At 39.2% G+C, this 11395-nt stretch overlaps 1 protein-coding gene across 8 annotated transcripts in view; it reads right to left on the bottom strand.

The window, feature by feature from the left end:
* Positions 1-11395, bottom strand: part of PALLD (palladin, cytoskeletal associated protein) — a 435452-nt gene that overhangs the window by 189123 nt on the left and 234934 nt on the right. The gene's annotated exons all lie outside the window — the stretch shown is intronic.

The raw sequence follows: 11395 nt of genomic DNA, 5'->3' as shown, positions 1-11395 counted from the left end.
TATTGACCAAGCTCTCTTTATCTCCCTCCAAAAACCCTTCCCAGCCTCTAAGAAAAGGGAACTTATATATTGTTGGGAATGTAAGTTAGTATAGCCACTATGGAAAACAGTATGGAGATTTCTCAAAAAACTAAAAACCGAACTACCATACCATCCAGCAATCCTACCACCGGGTACTGATCCAAAGGAAAATGAATCAGTATATCAAAGAGATACTTGCGCCTCCATGTTTACTGCAGCACTGTAGCCAAGATATGGAATTAACCTAAATGCTCATCAATGGACCAATAGATAAAGAAATGTGGTATATATACACAATGGAATACAATTTGGCAATAAAAAAATAATGAAAGGCTGTCATCTGCAGCAACATGAATGGAATGGGAGATCATTGTGTAAAGTGAAATAATCCAGACAAAGAAAAACAAATATTGCATGTTCCACTCATACATGGGAACTAAAAATGTTGATTCCATGAAGGTAGAAAGCAGAATGATAGATACCTGCCTGGACTCTATGCTTGAAAGTCTTCTCCTTTTATTTCTAAGAAAGCTTTATAATTAGCTATTTTTTTCAAGAAATATTATACAGTACTCATTAATGTTGCCATCTGTAATTTTTGATATGCTAGGTATTAATATAAAAAAAGAGTAAGATAATGAAAACTGGAGGAATTGATTTGCTGTAGTTGGGCTGGGTGTGAATAAGAGTTTAAGAAGGATTAACACGGGGAGACACTGAAGGGAGAAAGATCAGTTTAGATGTTTTGGAGCACTTAGAAGTGAGATGTCCAGGCCTACAACAGGGTGGTAGCAGTAAGAAAAGAAAAGTAGAGAGAACACTGGTTGGGCACGGTGGCTCACACCTGTAATCCCAGCACTTTGGGAGGCCGAGGTGGGTGGATCACCTGAGGTCAGGAGTTCGAGACCAGCCTGGCCAACATGGTGAAACCCCATCTCTACTAAAAATACAAAACTTAGCCGGGCATGGTGGTACACGCCTATAATCCCAGCTCTTTGGGAGGTGGAGGCAGGAGAATTGCTTGAACCTGGGAGACGGAGGTTGCAGTGAGTCAAGATCTCACCACTGCACTCCAGCCTGGGTGACAGAGTGAGACTACATCTCAAAAAAATAAAAATAAAAAATGAAAAGTAGATAGAACACATATTAAAACAAAATAAAAATTATCGAACATTGTGGACTCTTCTTAACGCTTGCTACATACAAGTCCCGTGTATGCTCTGTGTCTTCCATAGAGACTCCTTCAGCCATCTCAGTCCTCTTTCATTCTTGTCCTCCACCCCCAGCCAATCCATGGTCAAGCCATTGTTCTAAGTGTATGTCTTCTGCGAATGAAATTCTTAGTTATAGAAAATGACTCTTGAAGCATAATTGATTCCAAACCCTGACAAATAACAGATTTTAAGTTCTCCTTTTTCACATCAGTTTCTGGCCACAAATCAATGAAAAACGCAAAGTGAAATGGCCTTGAAAGCTGAAGGCTAGGACAAAGGTAATGTGGTTTTAAAATGAAAAAGAATGGTCAGATTCCTTCCATGCTTGGAATTCATGGACAATCCTCCTCCAAGGGGACTTCATAGTTTAGAAAATGTGTTGGGAAACAGATGAGCCTCACAGCTGCTGCTGTCTCTGGTCAGCATGCTATGCATGTTTTGCTCAGCCCGAAACCACTGCCACAGCATCTCAGCAATCACCCTGTCCTCAGTGTTTGAAGCAAAACTACTAAACTACTAAGCTACGCCCTTTGGAAGGGTTAGAGGTATGGGCCGAATTATTTCTTCTCTTTCTTACTTGACCTTGATCTGTTCGTCACTAACAGACGGTCACCATAGACACAAGGAACAAAGATAGGTTCTTTGTAAGGCTAAGCATATATTGGGAGATTGACAAAACTGCCACACCTTCATGGAAACAATCAGAATGTCACTGAGGAATGCAGAAAAGATGAGGAAAGAAAGCAAAGTAGTGTGCTTTTGTTTGACTGCAAAGCCCCTTTTTAGTAAAGAAAACTGTTTTCAAAAAAAAACCAAAAAAACAAATTGACATCTGCCATTTGTGTCACCCAGTAAGTGAGCATGTTGTACATAGAGAAAACCCTTTCCAAACTCCTCATTACTCACATAGCCAACAATTCTCTTCTAATGTGCCTTAATCTTGGAAGTGTGTCTTCTTTAGTTTCTCACTCTACAGACGTCTTCTCCATCTGGCACTCAAAAATATTGTTACTTGCATATCATTTGACTTATAAAAAAAAAAAAAGAGGCCCCAAATGTGCTACAGCAAGAATCTTCGAGTTATCTTAAGGGATGTGAGCATTTTGTTCATTAGCCTCTATTCGATTCTTTTGAAGACTTGATAAACGTGCCCAGTGTTTTAGCCCTATTTGTTTTGTAGGTCAGATTAAATCTGGGTGTTTAAAAGAGGAGAGAACAAACCCTGGTATTCTTTTTTGCATGCACAGAATGTAATACATTATAGCAATTGTGGTCAGCAATTTGCATATTCCAATTGTGCTCCAAAAGGTACCTAAATCTGCCTTTTGAAAAGAAGAACACACACATATAAATCTTCTTTACACCACTGTAGACAATCACGTTAAGCTTCTTGTTTCCTATCTTTGAATATTTTAAACTTCAAGTTAATAACCACTCCCCTCCCCCTCCCATTGTTTCTCCTGAGGGTCTGTTTTTCTCTCCTTGTCTCTTCATCACAGTTGTCAGCACATTTTTGACACTGAGGTCACTAGCAATTGGAAGCACAAACTTGAGGGTCAGTGTTGTGAATGTTTTAAAACATGTTGTGGGAGATGCTGTTCCGCTTGTTAGCTCCCTCACAGCCATCTCCACCCAGGCGGAATCCTGATTTTCAGATGGTGGATGGAGATCCTTTGCACCTAGGGCCTTCTGCAAGTCCAGGAACGAGTTATGCCTGGTCTCCATGAGGATTCCATTCGCCTTTGCCGGATCATTATTTCCCAGCCTTCCTTGCAACTAAACATTGACCCGAGACACCGTTGTGTTCAATGGCACTTAAGAAGTCTCCCAGAAAGGACTTCGGAATAAAATAAGCAGAGCCTCACAAAATGTATTGCTTCTGCCCCATCCTTCCTGCTCTGGAGATGGTGACAGGACTTGGTATTTGAGCAGCTACAGCTATCTTCTAATCATGAAGGAAAGGCTATAGCCTTCAAATGCATTCTGATGGTTCTGAGCTACTGACCCAGGCCTAAGCTACCAATACATACATACTGTGTGTGTGTATGTGTGCACACATGCATGTGTGATGCTTTCTAAGTATGTATACATACCAGAATAAAAGTGCAGTAATTATTAATTATCAGTGCAAACACTTTGTTTTCACAAAATGAGGCCATTTTTGAGAAAGGAAAAACAAAAGCAAAATTGTGGCAACGAATAGACTCAAATTAAAGATGTGGTCATAGGCAGACTTTGCATTGCTGCCTAAGCTCTGCCACTCATTGAGCCACTGAATGAGCTCCAGTGGCAGAGCTTATTCCACTGATACCACATCGCTGGAGAGTTTCTGGGTCTTTCTATGCTGTTTCCTTTTGGCAAAGCTTGGGTTAACCTGTGGAATGTTAGTCAAGTGCCCAGCTATTAATAGGAGTAATTCTGCTTTTCACAGAGTGGCAAAGAAAGTAATTTGCAAATGTGGGAGGTAGAGGAACAGGGAAAGAGAAAGTCAGAGTCAAAACGGATACAACTAATCCTCACTTGTACAGAAGACAGACTTTCAGCAATCATCAAAGACGAAGACCCAAAGCTGAAATACTGCCCCCAGCCAGGAAGAAAAGAGAAAGAACAAGAAAAAAGAAAAAAAAGGCCCTGAGGGAGTTTTCACCAACATGATTGCTGACTACGTATACTAGAAGCACACAGAAACAACAGTATCTAATGGAAGGAGAGAAAAAGCTTTAAAAATTAGAGAAAAGGAGTTTCAAAGTATGAATGGGTTTTTGCCATCCCTCTCATCTCTTTCTGGCACTCTGCCTCAGGTCGCAACATAATCGTCATGAAACAGTGAGATGAAGAAAAGAGACAGGCTCAGAGAGCATAAGAATGTGTTCTATTATATGGCAATAGGTGGTTAACATGAGTAGGAGTGACGTTTTCTTTTCTTAAAGCTGTTCTCTCAGGAAAGTGAAGGACGTATTCTAAATACTCTCTTTCCTTCTCCTTGGCAGGCTGAGTGGAAATGCTGTTTGGGGGATATACTGAATGGAACTGATGAAGTGAGGGCTGGGACCTCGAGAAAAGCCCAGTGGGGCGAGAGCAGTGAGGGCAGGAGACAGGCAGTCTAGTCTGTGGTGCGGATGCCTGTCTGCCAATGGGGAGAGCACATAACTTTTGAACTCAGTGGCCGTGCTGATTGTGTAGGAGTAAGACATTGTTTAGGGGGCAAACAGAATCAAATATTATATTGCAAGAGCTCTTCAATGAATAACAGGCTCAATCTTTGATATTCATGAGAATGACTCAGCCTCCAAGAAAAATTTCAGTTATTATATAGAAAAGTAGACACTTCAGAACATTGCCATCCTTAGTACACTACTACTACTAGCACCACCCTCTCCCTCCTCTTTCTCCTCTCTCTCTCTCTCTCTAAGAGATGGGGTCTTGCTCTGTGGCCCATGCTAGAGTGCAGTGGTGCCATCATAGCTCACTGCAACCTTGAACTCCTGGGCTCAAGTGATCTTCCTGTCTCAGCCTCTCAAGTAGCTGGGACTACAGGCGTGTGCCACCATGCCTGGCTCCTCCTCCTCCTCTCCTTTTCAGTTTTAGTGCTTAAAGGAATAGTGTTAATTTTCTAATGCTATTAGTTAGTTTCCTGGAAAGGTCATTTTTTAATAGAATATTGTACTCCTTGAGGGTGATTTTTAAAAACGTTTACAGCAGCTTATCCATAGTAACGGCTAATGAAGATTGAAGACAGAGCAAGACAGATGAAACAATAGGTGAAAATGGCTCACTTGAGCTGAAAGAAGCTCAAAGCAGAAATATGTTCAAACTAGAAAAAAGAAAATTGGCAACTACGTGCAATTTCGAGCTGCACCATTCCTCCACCACATCCCCTCCTCTCAAATCTTTTGAAACAAAAACAATACAGGAGACACATAGATTATGGCCAAGACATTCTATGTGGATGTTCGACTAGAGTTGTCAAGCCACTGATTAGCTTTGTGTCAGCAGGATGTAGTTGGCTTCTCCACCTACTGAACACAGATAACTTTTTACACTTAAAAAAAAAAAATCAAACCCAGGACTTATACCGTTATTTTATATTTAACCTTAAAATAGTAATTTTTTTTTGGGAAACAAATGAGTTGCCATAGTTAACACTGATGTTACTAAGATGCAAATTCAAATCCTAGATAGGCATTTGAAAAATGATTCCAGAGCTCATGATTTTCTAAGTATCAAACCGATATCTCAGATACTCAGGATTTGAGATTTTAACAATCATGTTACTACTTAAAACATTTCTGTGGCCGGGCGTGGTGGCTCAACGCCTGTAATCCCAGCACTTTGGGAGGCCAAGGCGGGCAGATCACGAGGTCAGGAGATCGAGACCATCCTGGCTAACATGGTGAAACCCCGTCTCTACTAAAAATACAAAAAAATTAGCCAGGTGCGGTGGCAGGCGCCTGTAGTCCCAGCTACTCAGGAGGCTGAGGCAGGAGAATGGCGTGAACCTGGGAGGCGGAGCTTGCAGTGAGCCGAGATAGCACCACTGCAGTCCGGCCTGGGCGAAAGAGCAAGACTCCGTCTCAAAAAAATAAAACAAAACCAACAACAACAACAAAAAACATTTCTGTAATCCCAGCCCTTCAGGAGGCTAAGGTGGGAGGATTGCTTGAAGCCAGAAGTTCAAAACCAGCCTGGGCAACAAAGCAAAACCCTGTCTCTACCCACCCACCCCCACCCCTCAAAAAAAAGGGAAGGAAAGAAAAGAAATAAAACATTTCACATTTTCTTAATTGCTAACACCTAAAGCACATTAATATTTTACAATTATTATTGTAAATCAAGTTATACTCATCACATTGGTCATATTTTTCAACCCATCTCAAACACTTTTAAAAAATGGGATTAGTCAAATGGCTAATGAAAGCCAGCTAAGATTTAGAACTTGTCTACTTAAAAGGAAGAGAAAACATGCAGGAGTCATCCCTAAGCAGTAAATTTGTAGAATTTCAGGGTTAGGAATGAAAATATTTTTTATTTAAAGGTTAAATTAAGAAGTTGGTTAATGGGTACAAAAATACAAAGTTCTAGGATTTGATAGAACAGTAAGGAAATTATAGTTAACAATAAATTATTCAAAATAGCTAAAAGAAGAGAATTTTAATGTTCCCAACATAAAGATAAATGTTTGAGGTGACAGATATCTCAATTACCCTGACTTAATAGTTACATTATATATATGTATTAAAATATCACATGTACCCCCCAAAATGACAACTATGATATATCAGTTAAAAAAAGATACCAAGAACTTATGCTTACATGAGTCCTAACCATTTCTTTTAACCACAAGTTTCTAGCTTATGTGTATTATCACACAATATCAAATTTCTTTTTGTAAGCATGAGGAACATCCCTATAAGTCTTCTGACCTATCCTACTACTGAATGTGGAGCTCCTAGTTACATGATCATGTTCTGGTTTAGACTTTCTTTGTGAAATATTTTAAAGGGAGCAAATAATGAGTTGTGAGGAATAGACTATCAGATTGTATAAAAATCTGTATCATAAGTATTTTAATGTTCTGATGAATCATATTTTAAATCAGTGCAACACTTTTGTCTTTGGGTAGTCTCAGCTTGAATAAGAACTGAATTACATCAAGATTAGAAAAGAAAGAAATTCACTTTGAGGTCATTTTTACCTTTGGAACCATCCTTAAGCCCCTATGTTTTTCTGAGTTTTCCGGTTATGTTCCTAGCCTTATAGAAATTTGTGTTTATTTTCACTTTTTAAACATTTCCAATCAATACTGAATTTTCTGAGCTTCTAGTGATATTCTCTTGCCTAAGAGGAAACAAGAGTGGAAGAGCAAGCGGCTTTCTAGAAAAGGCTACTGGGCTCCTTCATTGTAAATTCAGGTTATTCTAGGCCTATCCCAGATAATACATATCACATTTCTTCTAAATACAATGATTCGAGCCTTCTCTAGATCATCTCTAGATTTGTTTTTTAAGTTATTTACTACTCAGCACTGACTCTAAGTCAATCAATCACCTGCCAGTAGGAGAGGAAAAGGGGAAATGAGAACTTCAAGAGAACTGACAAGAAATATGCCACAAGTTCTTCGGAAACTCTTTGTACACATGATATTGTGGAATAGGGATTTGTCCAACGCTACAAACTCGGATGAAAGTGGTAGGTACATTTTACTTTGTGCAGCACTTTGTCACAGAATGAGATGCAGCAAATTCAGAAGTATCTCCCTAATGATATCTCCATTGGTTGTTAAAACAAAATTCCTGGAGGGCTCCAGCATTTCAAAGCAGAAAGCATGACAAGTTAAGTATTAATTTTCAGCCTTTCACCATCCATGTGTAACATGTCTCATAAAATCCTCTATCTAGTGGTCTGTTAAGTGTTTTCTGCATGATTTCATATCTAAATTTGCACAAAAGAACCACTTGTTTATCAATCTTTTGTAGCCCACAATCTGTAGCCTGGTATCAGCTACTTCCCTCTCATTTTTGGTATTCAGCTTACTAGAGTTCATATATGCAATTTCCAGGAACTTTAGGGTGGTTTGAATTGAAACAAAAACTCCTAATTGGTCAGTGATTTTTCTATCTTTTTTTCCTTGCCACTTCTTGAAGGTGGAGGAAGAAAACTCAGCATAGCAGAGGAATAATTCACTTACAGTTTTTTGCAAGTTTTGCAAATTGCTTATTTCTGAAACTTTCTATATGTGCGTCAAATAACAAAGGATTCATTGTGAACATTGTCTTAATAATAACAAAAACAAAGACAAATAATATCAATTGGACTATCTGCCCTTTGGCATGCCTTGTGCTAGCACATTATTTCACGTGACCACACTCCTGTGAAGTAGGTACTGTCACGATTCCCTCTTAATGAAGAGGGAACTGAAATGGGGCACTGAGTAGCTTATCTAAGGTCATCTAGCTTGGGAATAGGGGAGATTCTGTCTGTCCTATACTGCTTTCTTTAGCTGGAAAGAATCATCTTCAAAAACAAGCTGTGAAGTCTCATAAATTGACATCCACTTAAAGATGGCAGATTGAATGGATGTGTTTATTTTTGTTCCTTGCTTCATCGTGAAAAAACTGAGAGCAATGGATTGTGAAACTGTAAGTTCACTGGAATTAAAAGTAAAAGGATGAGTTGTCACTCACTTAGCAGGAGAGGAAAACCCAAGTGCCTACAGAGAGTGAATCAAACATGAATGATGCTAATGTGAGCAGCAGAAACCTTGATCACTAGATTCCTCTGAAGGTGGGGAAGAGGAATGGAGCTTAGTACAAGAAGACTGGCTGAAAGTTTGTAGGAAGGCAGCTGAATCCTTTCCCCCATTTCTTGTAGGTAGTCAACCATTCCTCCTCTACTACTCTAGAATACAGAAAGCTCACTTTATGGAGATGGAGAGCCAAAAGGGTTTCAAACTCAGAAACACCTGGCACAGCAGAATGAACAGGTAAGAGAAGAGGGTGAAAAATGGGGGTAAGGAATTAGATGGATGCATATGTCTACTAAATGATAAAAGCCAACCCCCTTCCCTTACTCAGCCTCCAAATGCTGTCTGCCAAGCATGTTACCTGCCCCCACAACCACCCCCACCATCCCAAGGAAGGTGGCTGAATGTCTGTCTTTCTAGAGAAACTGATTAACCCAAGACCTGAAGATATTGGCACTTGGGGGTCTTGCCCAATCCTAGGGTAAAGCCTGCCCATTGACACATTCTAGCTAAGCATATAGTTTCCAATCAACTTGCTGGTGCCAAAGATCATGCTTTCCATGTTTATGGAAAGCCTCGAACATGAAATTTAGTCCAAATGCACACACAGAAAAACAACAACAAAAAAGGCATTTTAAGAAATAGAGACAATGCAGGGAACAGGGGAAAAAAACAAAACAAAATGACAATAACAATAGGATTCCCTCCTCCAAAATCCAATGATTAATATGAGGCAAAGGGCACGATTGCATCCATGAGACAGAACAGAATGCCATGAAAGAATATAGAGAATGAGAAAGAACTCTTGGAAATTAAAAATACAATAGCAGAAATAACAGATTCAGCAGAAGGTCTGGAAGACAAAGGTGAAGAGGTCTAAAGAAAGTACAATAAAAATAGGCAAGAAAAGAAAAAAGTGAGAACATCAATTAGGAGTTTTATTATTGTAATAATACAAGTTTCACAAAGAGAGAACAGGGAAAATGGAGAAGAAATTTAAAAATAAGAAAATTTTCAGAATGTATATACATGAGTGTTTTCAGATTGAAAGGGCCCATTATTTTCTATAATTTCTGAAAAATATTACATATCATCACAACATTTCAAAGTACTAGGGGTGAAGAGATAGTTTTACAATGAAAGTCAGTCATATACAGGATTAGAAACCAGATTGGCCCTGAATTTTGCTACAATAACTCTAGGAACTAGAATATGAAGCAATTCCTTCAACGTTCTTAGGAAAAACCCATACTCTTAAACCTAGCCAAACAGTCAATTTAGTGTGAGGCTAGAATAAAGACACTTTTCAGACAAGCAGGGTCTAGAAGCTTAATGTGGTCTGTACCCTTTCTTTGGAAGCTACTGGAGAATGTGCTTCTGGTAAATGAGACGATAAATTAAAAAGTGAAATATATGGCATTTAGGAACCAAGGGAGCCAGGAGAAGAAGAGGGTAAAAGTACACAAGAATGATGTTGAAGGGAAGTCCTAGGAGAACAACTGTGCACTGATCCTAGGGAGCAGTAGTCAAGGGTGGAATGAATGATGGGGAATTCCGGGAGGGAGTTTTCCTGCCTTTAAGAGGCACTACTTTTAGAGCAGGAAAATGTCATGAGAAAAACAATGTTTAAGAAGATGCCCAGGCCAGGCACAGTGGCTTACATCTGTAATCCTAGCACCTTGGGATGCCAAGGCAGGAAGATTGCTTGAGCCCAGGAGTTCAAGACCAGGCTGGGCAACATAGCAAGACCCCATCTCTAAAAAAAAAAAAAAAATTAGCCAGGTATGGTGGTGCATGCCTATAGTCCCAGCTACTCAGGAGGCTGAGGTTGGAGGATCCCTTGAGCCCAGGAGTTTGAGGTTGAGATCCAAAGCAAAAGCACAGTAGTTGCCCATGATGTAGCACCCGGCAAAACCCTAGAACCGAATTCAGCTGGTGTCCTCCTCCTTTGTTCTGACTAAAAAGACCAAGAACTTGGACAAAATTTAAAACGTGTACCTTCTTTTTATCCATTTCACTTCCCATTTTAGTTGGAACACAATTTATTTAGGTCGCTTACTAAATTAGTTGGACCTAATTTAGGTCGCTTACTACTATCACCAAGAGTTAAAACAGAACTTCATCTTAGAAAGGCAAGACACAGATGTCTTAGCCAGAGCAATCAGGCAAGAGAAAGAAAGAAAAGGCATCCACAAAGGCATAAGAATGATACAGTGGACCTTGGAGCCTTGGGGGGAAGAGTGGGAGGAGGGCGAGGGATAAAATACTACAAATATGGTGGAGTGTATACTGCTCGGGTGATGGGTGCACCAAGATCTCACGAATTACCACTAAAGAGCTTACTCATGTAATTAGATACCACCTGTACCACAATAACTTATGGGAAAATAAAAAAAAATTTAAAACGAAATAAAAGGCACCCAAAAGGAAAAAAGGAATTCAAATTATCTCTTTTCACTGATAATATGATTCGATATCTAGAAAATTCCTAAAGACTCCACCAAAAGGCTACTAGAATTGATAAACAATTTTAGAAAGGTTTCAGGATACAAAATCAATGTACAAAAATCAGCAGCATTTCTATACACCAGTAATGTCCACACTGAAAGTCAAATCAAGAACATGATCCAATTTACAATATTCACAAAGAAAATAAAATACCTAGGAATACAGCTAACCAAGGAGGTGAAAGATCTCTACAAGAACTATAAAACACTACTGAAAGAAATCAGAGACAACATGAATAAATGAAAAAACATCCATGCTAATGGATTGGAAAGATCAATATTGTTAAAATACCCATACCACCCAAAGCAATTTACAGATTCAATGCTATTCCTGTCAAAGTACCAATGTCATTCTTCACAGAATTAGAAAAAACTATTCTAAAATTTATATGGAACCAAAAAAGAACCCA

The sequence above is a fragment of the Gorilla gorilla genome, chromosome 3, assembly GCF_029281585.2.
Source record: "Gorilla gorilla gorilla isolate KB3781 chromosome 3, NHGRI_mGorGor1-v2.1_pri, whole genome shotgun sequence".
In the NCBI taxonomy this organism is placed as follows: Eukaryota; Metazoa; Chordata; class Mammalia; order Primates; family Hominidae; genus Gorilla; species Gorilla gorilla.
Note: the sequence above shows the minus strand (reverse complement) of the source record. Positions and strands in the feature narration are given on the sequence as shown.